The 15355-nt window shown below is 42.0% G+C and overlaps 1 long non-coding RNA gene across 1 annotated transcript; it reads left to right on the forward strand.

Moving 5' to 3' along the window:
* The first annotated feature begins 2210 nt into the window (after positions 1 to 2210).
* Positions 2211 to 3188, forward strand: LOC145004555 (uncharacterized). Its single transcript, XR_013662404.1, has 3 exons — positions 2211 to 2254; positions 2459 to 2527; positions 3139 to 3188. It is a non-coding gene; the product is annotated as an uncharacterized LOC145004555 (long non-coding RNA).
* The last annotated feature ends 12167 nt before the right edge of the window (positions 3189 to 15355 follow it).

Consider the following 15355-nt stretch of genomic DNA (forward strand, 5'->3'; position numbering starts at 1 on the left):
TGGTCAGGAAGAATAAGGTTTCCTGGTAGTTGAGCTTCTGCAATGTTGTTTGCGTGATGTATTCATCTACTAGAGTATGGATGACAACCACAAACTATTGTAGACAGTCATGTGGAAACACCAACATGCTCATAACCCGTAGGTGATGAATTACGAGTTAAACCGATGTTGTAACTAAGTATTAATGCATTGATACTCTAACCCTTACTATGAATTATGAGTTCATGCGATGTTGTAACTACGTATTCATGCGATGATACTCTAACCCTTACTATGAATTACGAGTTCATGCGATGTTGTAACTACGTATTCATGCGATGATACCCTAATCCTTACTAGGCATGCATTGAGGGAGTAATACCCGAATCAGTGCTGTCTATGTGATGATTTTTAGGAAAAGTCTTTACGAACAAACATATAAGGCAATGCGATGTAAGGAGATGAGAAGTAAATACGATGTAGGAGATGACCCTTAGGATCAATCTTTAGGGAAGATTAAATGAATAAAATGGGGATGGGTAATTGGGTTAATTGTTTGACATGAAATATTTAAAGAAACAAATTAACTATTTTATCATGGGTTGAAAACCCTATGTACTCACCAGGTTTCCCAACCTGACCACTCAGTTTATTTGTATCACAAGTGTCGATACGAAGCTACATTACACTGAGAGATTAAAGGAGATGTAAATCATTAGTGTAAATGTATGTAAGGTCTGTTTATGCTTATGTTTCTATATTGACGATGCCATACCAAAGTTTTAATATAAATAAAATACATTTCTTCGAAAATTCTTTGATAATATATTTACCATGTTTTATGGGAACAAATTCCGCAAGATTATTCTATAAAACGAATACTATGATTTTCAAACAAGCATAAATAAATTTTTTAAAATGACCGTGGATTTGGAGATGTTATAGGTTGAGACAGTACTGCTCTGTGCTGTCAGTCAACAACTGGGGCATTGCGACCGGGTGGTTGTGGGCTAGGGCAATCCAACCGGGAGGTTGTGGACCTATTACGTTACGTTCAGGGTAATCCAACCGGACGGTTGTGGGCTAGGGTAATCCAACCGGGAGATCATCCATAACGCGCTTACCGATGCAAAGTCAACAATCTACGATTGTAACGCCTGGGTTTTCAGGGCTAAGCATTTTTGTCAATGTAATAGTCTAGGTCAACTATTGTAACTCTTTTTGAAGTAATAAATATGAAATATTTGAGTATTATGTGAATTATGTGTGTTTATGTGTTTATTATTTAATTATAAATGTATAATTAATAAAGAATAAAAATGAGCGTCAAAATTAAAGTGTGAGATAATCCCGATATCTCTACATAAAGTTGTAGAATATGTATCAAGGTTTCCGTACATATAAAGAATGCCGAAATCCGAGCTATAACGAAGAAGTTATGGCCCGCAGAAGTTTTACGGCAAAACCGGCACAACACCGGGAGACGTAAATAGTGAATTTACGATAGAAGACTTTTTAGCCTTAGCAATCTAAACAAAAGTCGTAGAATATGTTAAACTAAGAACATCGATAAAAAGAACGCCCAAATCTGACTTCGTATGAAGAAGTTATGATTTTTCTAAGATTCGGCTTAGCAGTGCACGACCTGAAACTCGAATTTTAGTTCGAGCGGTTTTTGGCTTACGCAACGTAAATGAGAGTTGAAGATCTCATTAATAGGAAATCAACGGTAAAATGACAGACAAAAACAGAGTCCGTATGTAGAAGTTATTAATTTTACGCAGACGTTTAACAGTATAATCTCCTTGTACTGTTAAATTTAAGATCGGTCGAGAATTAGCTGACGGTGTCAACATGAAAGTTGTAGATCTTATTATTACCTACGCGTGGATATAAAGAACGTCAAAAACGGAGGTCGTATGTGAAAGTTACGGATTTTAGAAGTCGGAAGTGTGCTGTGCGAAAATGGGTGATGTGGCACGATCTTGGCCATTGCTTTCTCCCCAAGGCTTGCCACCAGATGGTGACATGTGGCACCAAGTTCAGCCACATTTCACCTTATAAATACCACCTCTCCCACCCTCATTTTCTTCACACCTTTCCCATTCTTTCTTCTCTTTACTCTCTCTCTCTAGCCCCGAAATCCCCCGAAAAGCCTAGGGAACCTCCCTAGCACGAGGCGGAAGCCCCGGAGTGCTCGAAGGCTCTGAGAAGAAGAGCTTTTCGGCTTGGGAACGCTGCTCCAAGCAAAGCCCGGTTTTCTATAAAACCCGCTGTAAGTGAGCTACGCCTACGCTATTTTTAATATAACTTTTATTTAATTATAGTAACGTTATTAGGAACTTATAATAAATACTTGGGCTATTATTATGGGTTATATAAGTATTTTTTTGACGCTTATATAATAATAATAATAATAGCTAGACTATTAATTAGTCTCGACGAATAATAAACTAAACTCTAGTGGTAATAATACTAGGTTTCGTCGAAGAAAAATTCTTTTTAAGAAGCGAAGTGCTGTCTGAGTTCGGAATCACCACCTTTTCCGGTGAGTGCATAGTTACTTTCAACTTACACATAGATATGAAGTATTTTATATAAATTACGTGCTATGTGTGCATATTATCTGAATACTTGCTATCTATGCTAAATGAACGTTGTGATACATGTTTCCAATGATTTAAACTGTATATGTATTTTATATCTACGAAAATGTTGGGGTAAAACATGGGTAGATGTAATAGGTGATGTGTGATAAAATGATGAGAGGCCTCGATGTTGTTGTTGTTGATCCAGTCATCTAGCAGAGTATAGATGACGACCACGGACTCTTCTAGACAGTCCAGTGGAACACTAGCAGGCTCGCAACCTGTAGGTGTTGTGAACGATGTGTTCACCGGTGTACTCCATCCCCCACATGGTTGCCTATTAGGACATTTATTGCTGAGGAATCCCCTTAGCAGTAGTGTTCGTCCCGATGATGATCCTTAGGCTAGGTCCCTTATGATAGGTGTTTAGGGACGTAAAGTGAGGATAACGGGAACGGGTAATCGGGTTATTGTTGATTGATGAAATTAATAAACTTATTTATTGTGGGTTGAAAACCCTATGTGCTCACCAGGCTCCCAAGCCTGACCCACTCAGTTTTATGCATTACAGGTAGTGGCGCATGAGCATAGGTGTGATGTTTTGGACGAGGGATTACGGATATTGGCCTGTAGATATGAAATAATGTAGTAAGGCTTATATTGTACTGTTTATACTTTTGATCTGTACGAACATGACATCCCGAGTCTTTTAATGAAATACATTTCTATGGAAATGCTTTTGATAAATCTTTATCATATTATTGTTTTGGGACAAATTCCGCAACCCTTTTATTAAAAGATAACTCTGATTTTGAAATAAAGTATAAACAAAACCGGTCTTTTCTGGCCGTGATTTTGGGGATGTCACAGTTGGTATCAGAGCATTAGTTTAAGCGAACTAGGAATTTGTAGGATTTCTAGACTTAAACTTAGAATGCTAAGCGATGATTGTGAGGTGTGAGTACTAGCTTATTTTAGGAATTGTGCCTAAAATGCTTTTATGTGCTAAATGCTTTATGCATGATATGCCGTTATTTTGTTCGGATCTATGGTCTGTTGCCGACCGGATCTGGAAACCTTATGTGTTTAGGATTCTAAATGTACGACTACGATATTAGAACTAGCATGTAAACGTTTCGGAGTGATAAGGACGATTTAAAACGTCTCTCCTAAATAAAGATCTGAATTCACCTTATTCGGTGTATAGATCATGATGGCAAGGACCCGTAGCGGAAATGTGAACGCAAATAGAGGTAGGAACCAACCCCCAGTAGTTCAGCAAATACCTATTGTTGAAGAAGTTGCACCTTAGCCAGTTACCATGGCTGGAGTTCAAGCCATGATTCAGGCTATGCTAGCTGAACAAAGGGAAGAAATGAGACGGATGCTCCACGAGAATAGAGACGAACCTACCATACATGTTGAACCGACGGAGCCAGTTCCCGAGCCATCTGAGGAAGGGAACTATAGCCGTCAAGTGAGTCAAATAGGGACTCAAGGTGAACAAAGGGATGGCCCAGAAGGAAGAAACAACAAGGATGGGCGGATGTACAAAAATTTCTTGGGTGCAAAACCACCAAGTCTCTCAGGAAGCCCAAAGCCTGTTGAGATTATGGACTGGATCTCCGAGATGGAGATGGTGTTTGAGAGCTGCGACTGCAACGAAAAGCAGAAGACTGTCTTCGCTGTGAGACAATTGAAAACTGGAGTCTTGAGTTGGTGGAAGCTATTGGCAGATACGATGCCACGAGGAAAAGCCCTGAAAATGTCATGGGATGAGTTCTTGGAACAACTAAAGGCGCAGTACTGTTCAGAGATAGACCTGATTGATCTGAACAATGAGTTCCAAAATTTGAAGAAGGGGAGAATGAGCATCGATGACTATGCTGCTGCATTTACGGAAAAGATGAAGTTGTTTCCATACCTAGTGCCAACCGAACTTTCTAAAATTGAGAAATTTGCAAACGGACTGCCGGCTGACTTTGGCCCAACAGTCAAGATGGCAACCACTCTGAAATCAGCTGTTCGAGCAGCTAAGAATGTGGAGACCCAACAAAAGGAAAGAGGTCTGGAAAGGGCTGAGGTCGGTGAGAAACGGAAGTTCGATGGATCCTCGAAGTCCAACAAGAAGAGTAGATTCTCGAAACCCGGTTCGAGAGGAGGAGGATCAGAAGCAAAGTGGTGTGACAAGTGCAAGAAGAAGCACTTTGGGAAGTGTGATGGAGGGGTCACTTGTTACAAATGCGGAAAGCCTGGGCACTATGCCAATGAATGCACCCTTAACAAGAAGGCCTGTTATGGGTGTAATGAAGAAGGGCACATTTTGAAGGACTGCCCGAAGAAGAAGGAGGCAGGAAGACCCAACATACCACCAAAGCCGAAGGCGAGAGCCTTCCAGATGACGCTCGAGGCTGCAAAGGAGGCAGCAGACGTTGCTTCAGGTACCTTTCTTGTAAATGGTTTGCTTGCAAATATACTGTTTGATTCCGGAGCCAACTACTCCTTTGTGTCGCATAAATTTAGTGCGAAATTAGCATTACCTGTAGAAAAACTTGATAACGTCCTAATTGTAGAAGTTGCCAGTGGCAAATTTGTACCTGTTAGTAATCGTATTAGGAACATCGTCATTGACCTAAACGGAAACGAATTCCAGGAGGAACTATTACCCATAGAGTTAAACGGTTTCGACATCGTTTTGGGTATGGATTGGCTTAGCGCCAACGATGCCGAGATATTATGCCGAAAGAAGATAGTCAGGATAAACCCACCCACCCGGAAAGGAATCATTTATGGTGTACGGGGACAAACGCAGAGTGAGTTCTGGAATCATCTCCTTGATGAAAGCCAAGAAATGTTTGTCCAAGGGATGTGCATCGTACTTGGCATTCATAATCAATGCTAAGAAAGAAAAGAAAGAGGTGCAGAATATACCGGTTGTGTGAGATTATCCGGAAGTCTTTCCCGAAGATCTTCCCGGATTACCACCTGATAGGCAAGTAGAATTTCGTATAGACTTATTACCAGGAACAACACCGATAGCAAAGGCACCTTACCGATTAGCACCGACGGAGATGAAGGAGCTCATGACGCAACTTCAGGAGCTGTTGGACAGCGGTTTCATTCGACCTAGTTCATCACCCTGGGGAGCTCCGGTGTTATTCGTGAAGAAGAAGGACGGAAGCATGAGGATGTGCATAGACTACCGAGAGTTGAATAAGGCAACGGTGAAGAACAAGTATCCATTGCCGAGGATTGATGATCTATTCGATCAGCTGCAAGGATCTAGCTACTTCTCAAAGATCGATCTTAGGTCAGGATATCATCAGTTGAAGGTGAGAGAGCAGGATATTGAGAAGACTGCATTCAGAACAAGATATGGACACTACGAGTTCTTGGTTATGTCATTCGGACTAACCAATGCTCCCGCAGCATTCATGGATTTGATGAATAGGGTTTGTAAACCATTCCTTGATAAATCTGTGATAGTGTTCATCGACGACATTCTCATTTACTCGAAAAGCCAGGAGGAGCATGGCAAGCATCTACGAGAAGTGTTGGAGGTGTTAAAGAAGGAGAAGCTTTTTGCAAAGTTCTCCAAATGCGACTTTTGGATACGGGAAGTCCAATTCTTGGGTCATGTTGTTAACCAGGAGGGAATAATGGTTGACCCCGCCAAGATCGAGGTTGTAATGAAGTGGGAACGTCTGAAGAGTCCCACGGAGATTCGAAGCTTTCTAGGATTAGCCGGATATTACCGACGATTTATCCAAGGCTTTTCTTCGATAGCTGCTCCATTAACAGCTTTGACCCATAAAGGAGCTACGTATACATGGAGTGAGAAACACGATGAGGCGTTCGAGAAGATAAAAAAGAAGTTATGTGAAGCACCGATACTTTCTCTACCCAATGGAGTCGAAGATTTCACAGTTTATAGTGATGCATCTGGAGTCGGGTTGGGTTGTGTTCTGACCCAAAGAGAAAAGGTGATAGCATACGCATCTCGACAATTGAAAGAGCACAAAAAGAACAACCCCACTCATGATCTGGAGTTGGCAGCAGTAGTATTTGCCTTAAAGATATGGAGGCATTACCTCTACGGCACGAAGTGCAAGCTCTTCACTGATCATAAGAGCCTCCAATATCTCTTTAATCAGAAGGAGTTGAACATGAGGCAACAACGCTGGCTAGAACTTCTCAAGGACTACGACTGTGAGATACTTTACCACCCAGGTAAAGCAAATATTGTTGCTGATGCTCTCAGTCGGAAAGTCAATCTTGAAAGAAAAAGGCTAAGAGCGTTAAGAATTGAAGTCGTCTCGATGATTGTGGAAAGTATCAGGAAAGCTCAAGAAGAAGCCTTAGAAAAGAATGACCGAAAGGAAGAACGTTTGGGAAAAACGTTAGTGTTCGGTACGAACAGTCGAGGACTGAAGGTATTCCAAGATCGAATTTGGGTACCTAAGATGGGAGGAATAAGAGATCTTCTAATGGAAGAAGCACACAAGACCATGTACTCGATTCATCCCGGTAGCACTAAAATGTATAGGGACCTAAAACCCTACTACTGGTGGCCGACGATGAAGCTCGATGTTGCGAAGTATGTGGCTGAGTGCGTAACATGTGCGAGGGTTAAGGCACAACATCAAAAACCGTATGGGAGTTTAGAACCCTTACCTGTACCCATGGGAAAATGGGAAGACATCACCATGGATTTTGTGACTAAACTGCCCAGAACGAAGAATGGTCACGACATGATTTGGGTAGTCGTGGATCGTTTCACCAAGAGTGCACACTTCATAGCGGCCAACGAGAAGTGGTCTATGGATAAGCTCGCAAATGCTTACGTGAAGGAAATTGTAAGACTTCACGGTGTCCCTCTTACTATTGTGTCAGATCGTGATAGTCGTTTCACATCGAGGTTTTGGAGGAGTCTACAAGAGGAGTTGGGTACAAAGTTGTGTTTGAGTACTGCTTACCATCCGCAAACTGATGGTCAGAGTGAAAGAACGATTCAGACGTTGGAAGATATGCTGAGAGCATGTACCCTCGAATTCCAAGGGAATTGGGACGAGCACTTACCTCTGGTAGAATTTTCCTACAACAATAGTTTTCACTCGAGCATCAAGATGGCTCCTTATCAAGCCTTGTATGGGCAGAAGTGTCGTACGCCATCTTATTGGCTTGAAGCCGGAGAGAAGCAGTTTATGGGCCCCGAGATAGTCCATGAGACTGCTGAGAAATTGAAGGTGATTAGGGAAAGAATGTTAGCAGCTCAGGATCGTCAGAAGAGCTATGCCGACAAGAAAAGACGACCGATAACCTTCGAAGTTGGGGATTCCGTTTTACTTAAAGTCTCACCGTGGAAGGGACTTATACGATTTGGGAAATGAGGAAAGTTGAGTCCAAGGTTTATTGGACCATTCAAAGTTCTTCAGAGGATTGGGAACCAAGCTTACAAGCTGGAATTGCCCGAAGAACTCAATGGTATTCATAACACCTTCCATGTGTGTTATTTGAGGAAATTCATGGGAGATGTTCCCGACATAATTCCAATCTCGAAATTAAGGATGGATGAGAATAAAAGGCTGATCGAAGAGCCTGAGGCAATTATTGACCGTAAGACTAAGAAGTTACGACGCAAGATGGTCGACTTGGTGCTAGTCCGATGGAAACATTCGAATGGGCCGAATCTCACTTGGGAAACAGAGGATGACATGATGAGTCGCTATCCACATCTGTTTGCTGATGCATGATTCCGGGACGGAATCATCCTAAGGGGTTGAGAATTGTAACTCCCGGGTTTTCAGGGCTAAGCATTTTTGTCAATGTAATAGTCTAGGTCAACTATTGTAACTCTTTTTGAAGTAATAAATATGAAATATTTGAGTATTATGTGTGTTTATGTGTTTATTATTTAATTATAAATGTATAATTAATAAAGAATAAAAATGAGCATCAAAATTAAAGTGTGAGATAATCCCGATATCTCTACATAAAGTTGTAGAATATGTCTCAAGGTTTCCGTACATATAAAGAATGCCGAAATCCGAGCTATAACGAAGAAGTTATGGCCCGCCGAAGTTTTACGGCAAAACCGGCACGATACCGGGAGACGTAAATAGTGAATTTACGATACAAGACTTTTTAGCCTTAGCAATCTAAACAAAAGTCATAGAATATGTTAAACTAAGAACATCGATAAAAAGAACGCCCAAATCTGACTTCGTATGAAGAAGTTATGATTTTTCTAAGATTCGGCTTAGCAGTGCACGGCCTGAAACTCGAATTTTAGTTCGAGCGGTTTTTGGCTTACGCAACGTAAATGAGAGTTGAAGATCTCATTAATAGGAAATCAACGGTAAAAAGACAGACAAAAACAGAGTCCGTATGTAGAAGTTATTAATTTTACGCAGACGTTTAACAGTATAATCTCCTTGTACTGTTAAATTTAAGATCGGTCGAGAATTAGCTGACGGTGTCAACATGATAGTTGTAGATCTTATTATTACCTACGCGTGGATATAAAGAACGTCAAAAACGGAGGTCGTATGTGAAAGTTACGGATTTTAGAAGTTGGAAGTGTGCTGTGTGAAAATGGGTGATGTGGCACAATCTTGGCCATTGCTTTCTCCGCAAGGCTTGCCACCAGATGGTGACATGTGGCACCAAGTTCAGCCACATTTCACCCTATAAATACCACCTCTCCCACCCTCATTTTCTTCACACCTTTCCCATTCTTTCTTCTCTTTACTCTCTCTCTCTAGCCCCGAAATCCCCCGAAAAGCCTAGGGAACCTCCCTAGCACGAGGCGGAAGCCCCGGAGTGCTCAAAGGCTCTGAGAAGAAGAGCTTTTCGGCTCGGGAACGCTGCTCCAAGCAAAGCCCGGTTTTCTATAAAACCCGCTGTAAGTGAACTACGCCTACGCTATTTTTAATATAACTTTTATTTAATTATAGTAACGTTATTAGGAACTTATAATAAATACTTGGGCTATTATTATGGGTTATATAAGTATTTTTTTGACGCTTATATAATAATAATAATAATAGCTAGACTATTAATTAGTCTCGACGAATAATAAACTAAACTCTAGTGGTAATAATACTAGGTTTCGTTGAAGAAAAATTCTTTTTAAGAAGCGAAGTGCTGTCTGAGTTCGGAATCACCACCTTTTCCGGTGAGTGCATAGTTACTTTCAACTTACACATAGATATGAAGTATTTTATATAAATTACGTGCTATGTGTGCATATTATCTGAATACTTGCTATCTATGCTAAATGAACGTTGTGATACATGTTTCCAATGATTTAAACTGTATATGTATTTTATATCTACGAAAATATTGGGGTAAAACATGGGTAGATGTAATAGGTGATGTGTGATAAAATGATGAGAGGCCTCGATGTTGTTGTTGTTGATCCAGTCATCTAGCAGAGTATAGATGATGACCACGGACTCTTCTAGACAGTCCAGTGGAACACTAGCAGGCTCGCAACCTGTAGGTGTTGTGAACGATGTGTTCACCGGTGTACTCCATCCCCCACATGGTTGCCTATTAGGACATTTATTGCTGAGGAATCCCCTTAGCAGTAGTGTTCGTCCCGATGATGATCCTTAGGCTAGGTCCCTTATGATAGGTGTTTAGGGACGTAAAGTGAGGATAACAGGAACGGGTAATCGGGTTATTGTTGATTGATGAAATTAATAAACTTATTTATTGTGGGTTGAAAACCCTATGTGCTCACCAGGCTCCCAAGCCTGACCCACTCAGTTTTATGCATTACAGGTAGTGGCGCATGAGCATAGGTGTGATGTTTTGGACGAGGGATTACGGATATTGGCCTGTAGATATGAAATAATGTAGTAAGGCTTATATTGTACTGTTTATACTTTTGATCTGTACGAACATGACATCCCGAGTCTTTTAATGAAATACATTTCTATGGAAATGCTTTTGATAAATCTTTATCATATTATTGTTTTGGGACAAATTCCGCAACCCTTTTATTAAAAGATAACTCTGATTTTGAAATAAAGTATAAACAAAACCGGTCTTTTCTAGCCGTGATTTTGGGGATGTCACAGTTGGTATCAGAGCATTAGTTTAAGCGAACTAGGAATTTGTAGGATTTCTAGACTTAAACTTAGAATGCTAAGCGATGATTGTGAGGTGTGAGTACTAGCTTATTTTAGGAATTGTGCCTAAAATGCTTTTATGTGCTAAATGCTTTATGCATGATATGCCGTTATTTTGTTCGGATCTATGGTCTGTTGCCGACCGGATCTGGAAACCTTATGTGTTTAGGATTCTAAATGTACGACTACGATATTAGAACTAGCATGTAAACGTTTCGGAGTGATAAGGACGATTTAAAACGTCTCTCCTAAATAAAGATCTGAATTCACCTTATTCGGTGTATAGATCATGATGGCAAGGACCCGTAGCGGAAATGTGAACGCAAATGGAGGTAGGAACCAACCCCCAGTAGTTCAGCAAATACCTATTGTTGAAGAATTTGCACCTGAGCCAGTTACCATGGCTGGAGTTCAAGCCATGATTCAGGCTATGCTAGCTGAACAAAGGGAAGAAATGAGACGGATGCTCCGCGAGAATAGAGACGAACCTACCATACATGTTGAACCGATGGAGCCAGTTCCCGAGCCATCTGAGGAAGGGAACTATAGCCGTCAAGTGAGTCAAATAGGGACTCAAGGTGAACAAAGGGATGGCCTAGAAGGAAGAAACAACAAGGATGGGCGGATGTACAAAAATTTCTTTGGTGCAAAACCACCAAGTCTCTCAGGAAGCCCAAAGCCTGTTGAGATTATGGACTGGATCTCCGAGATGGAGATTGTGTTTGAGAGCTGCGACTGCAACGAAAAGCAGAAGACTGTCTTCGCTGTGAGACAATTGAAAACTGGAATCTTGAGTTGGTGGAAGCTATTGGCAGATACGATGCCACGAGGCAAAGCCCTGAAAATGTCATGGGATGAGTTCTTGGAACAACTAAAGGCGCAGTACTGTTCAGAGATAGACCTGATTGATCTGAACAATGAGTTCCAAAATTTGAAGAAGGGGAGAATGAGCATCGATGACTATGCTGCTGCATTTACGGAAAAGATGAAGTTGTTTCCATACCTAGTGCCAACCGAACTTTCTAAAATTGAGAAATTCGCAAACGGACTGCCGGCTGACTTTGGCCCAACAGTCAAGATGGCAACCACTCTGAAATCAGCTGTTCGAGCAGCTAAGAATGTGGAGACCCAACAAAAGGAAAGAGGTCTGGAAAGGGCTGAGGTCGGTGAGAAACGGAAGTTCGATGGATCCTCGAAGTCCAACAAGAAGAGTAGATTCTCGAAACCTGGTTCGAGAGGAGGAGGATCAGAAGCAAAGTGGTGTGACAAGTGCAAGAAGAAGCACTTTGGGAAGTGTGATGGAGGGGTCACTTGTTACAAATGCGGAAAGCCTGGGCACTATGCCAATGAATGCACCCTTAACAAGAAGGCCTGTTATGGGTGTAATGAAGAAGGGCACATTTTGAAGGACTGCCCGAAGAAGAAGGAGGCAGGAAGACCCAACATACCACCAAAGCCGAAGGCGAGAGCCTTCCAGATGACGCTCGAGGCTGCAAAGGAGGCATCAGACGTCGCTTCAGGTACCTTTCTTGTAAATGGTTTGCCTGCAAATATACTGTTTGATTTCGGAGCCAACTACTCCTTTGTGTCGCATAAATTTAGTGCGAAATTAGCATTACCTGTAGAAAAACTTGATAACGTCCTAATTGTAGAAGTTGCCAGTGGCAAATTCGTACCTGTTAGTAATCGTATTAGGAACATCGTCATTGACCTAAACGGAAACGAATTCCAGGAGGAACTATTACCCATAGAGTTAAACGGTTTCGACATCGTTTTGGGTATGGATTGGCTTAGCGCCAACGATGCCGAGATATTATGCCGAAAGAAGATAGTTAGGATAAACCCACCCGGAAAGGAATCATTTATGGTGTACGGGGACAAACGCAGAGTGAGTTCTGGAATCATCTCCTTGATGAAAGCCAAGAAATGTTTGTCCAAGGGATGTGCATCGTACTTGGCATTCGTAATCGATGCTAAGAAAGAAAAGAAAGAGGTGCAGAATATACCGGTTGTGTGCGATTATCCGGAAGTCTTTCCCGAAGATCTTCCCGGATTACCACCTGATAGGCAAGTAGAATTTCGTATAGACTTATTACCAGGAACAACACCGATAGCAAAGGCACCTTACCGATTAGCACCGACGGAGATGAAGGAGCTCATGACGCAACTTCAGGAGCTGTTGGACAGCGGTTTCATTCGACCTAGTTCATCACTCTGGGGAGCTCCGGTGTTATTCGTGAAGAAGAAGGACGGAAGCATGAGGATGTGCATAGACTACCGAGAGTTGAATAAGGCAACGGTGAAGAACAAGTATCCATTGCCGAGGATTGATGATCTATTCGATCAGCTGCAAGGATCTAGCTACTTCTCAAAGATCGATCTTAGGTCAGGATATCATCAGTTGAAGGTGAGAGAGCAGGATATTGAGAAGACTGCCTTCAGAACAAGATATGGACACTACGAGTTCTTGGTTATGTCATTCGGACTAACCAATGCTCCCGCAGCATTCATGGATTTGATGAATAGGGTTTGTAAACCATTCCTCGATAAATCTGTGATAGTGTTCATCGACGACATTCTCATTTACTCGAAAAGCCAGGAGGAGCATGGCAAGCATCTACGAGAAGTGTTGGAGGTGTTAAAGAAGGAGAAGCTTTTTGCAAAGTTCTCCAAATGCGACTTTTGGATACGGGAAGTCCAATTCTTGGGTCATGTTGTTAACCAGGAGGGAATAATGGTTGACCCCGCCAAGATCGAGGCTGTAATGAAGTGGGAACGTCCGAAGAGTCCCACGGAGATTCGAAGCTTTCTAGGATTAGCCGGATATTACCGACGATTTATCCAAGGCTTTTCTTCGATAGCTGCTCCATTAACAGCTTTGACCCATAAAGGAGCTACGTATACATGGAGTGAGAAACACGATGAGGCGTTCGAGAAGCTAAAAAAGAAGTTATGTGAAGCACTAATACTTTCTCTACCCGATGGAGTCGAAGATTTCACAGTTTATAGTGATGCATCTGGAGTCGGGTTGGGTTGTGTTCTGACCCAAAGAGAAAAGGTGATAGCATACGCATCTCGACAATTGAAAGAGCACGAAAAGAACTACCCCACTCATGATCTGGAGTTGGCAGCAGTAGTATTTGCCTTAAAGATATGGAGGCATTACCTCTACGGCACGAAGTGCAAGCTCTTCACTGATCATAAGAGCCTCCAATATCTCTTTAATCAGAAGGAGTTGAACATGAGGCAACAACGCTGGCTAGAACTTCTCAAGGACTACGACTGTGAGATACTTTACCACCCAGGTAAAGCAAATATTGTTGCTGATGCTCTCAGTCGGAAAGTCAATCTTGAAAGAAAAAGGCTAAGAGCGTTAAGAATTGAAGTCGTCTCGATGATTGTGGAAAGTATCAGGAAAGCTCAAGAAGAAGCCTTAGAAAAGAATGACCGAAAGGAAGAACGTTTGGGAAAAACGTTAGTGTTCGGTACGAACAGTCGAGGACTGAAGGTATTCCAAGATCGAATTTGGGTACCTAAGATGGGAGGAATAAGAGATCTTCTAATGGAAGAAGCACACAAGACCATGTACTCGATTCATCCCGGTAGCACTAAAATGTATAGGGACCTAAAACCCTACTACTGGTGGCCGACGATGAAGCTCGATGTTGCGAAGTATGTGGCTGAGTGCGTAACATGTGCGAGGGTTAAGGCACAACATCAAAAACCGTATGGGAGTTTAGAACCCTTACCTGTACCCATGGGAAAATGGGAAGACATCACCATGGATTTTGTGACTAAACTGCCCAGAACGAAGAATGGTCACGACATGATTTGGGTAGTCGTGGATCGTTTCACCAAGAGTGCACACTTCATAGCGGCCAACGAGAAGTGGTCTATGGATAAGCTCGCAAATGCTTACGTGAAGGAAATTGTAAGACTTCACGGTGTCCCTCTTACTATTGTGTCAGATCGTGATAGTCGTTTCACATCGAGGTTTTGGAGGAGTCTACAAGAGGAGTTGGGTACAAAGTTGTGTTTGAGTACTGCTTACCATCCGCAAACTGATGGTCAGAGTGAAAGAACGATTCAGACGTTGGAAGATATGCTGAGAGCATGTACCCTCGAATTCCAAGGGAATTGGGACGAGCACTTACCTCTGGTAGAATTTTCCTACAACAATAGTTTTCACTCGAGCATCAAGATGGCTCCTTATCAAGCCTTGTATGGGCAGAAGTGTCGTACGCCATCTTATTGGCTTGAAGCCGGAGAGAAGCAGTTTATGGGCCCCGAGATAGTCCATGAGACTGCTGAGAAATTGAAGGTGATTAGGGAAAGAATGTTAGCAGCTCAGGATCGTCAGAAGAGCTATGCCGACAAGAAAAGACGACCGATAACCTTCGAAGTTGGGGATTCCGTTTTACTTAAAGTCTCACCGTGGAAGGGACTTATACGATTTGGGAAATGAGGAAAGTTGAGTCCAAGGTTTATTGGACCATTCAAAGTTCTTCAGAGGATTGGGAACCAAGCTTACAAGCTGGAATTGCCCGAAGAACTCAATGGTATTCATAACACCTTCCATGTGTGTTATTTGAGGAAATTCATGGGAGATGTTCCCGACATAATTCCAATCTCGAAATTAAGGATGGATGA

This window comes from Lactuca saligna, chromosome 7 (assembly GCF_052625555.1).
Source record: "Lactuca saligna cultivar CGN05327 chromosome 7, ASM5262555v1, whole genome shotgun sequence".
Lineage (NCBI taxonomy): Eukaryota > Viridiplantae > Streptophyta > Magnoliopsida > Asterales > Asteraceae > Lactuca > Lactuca saligna.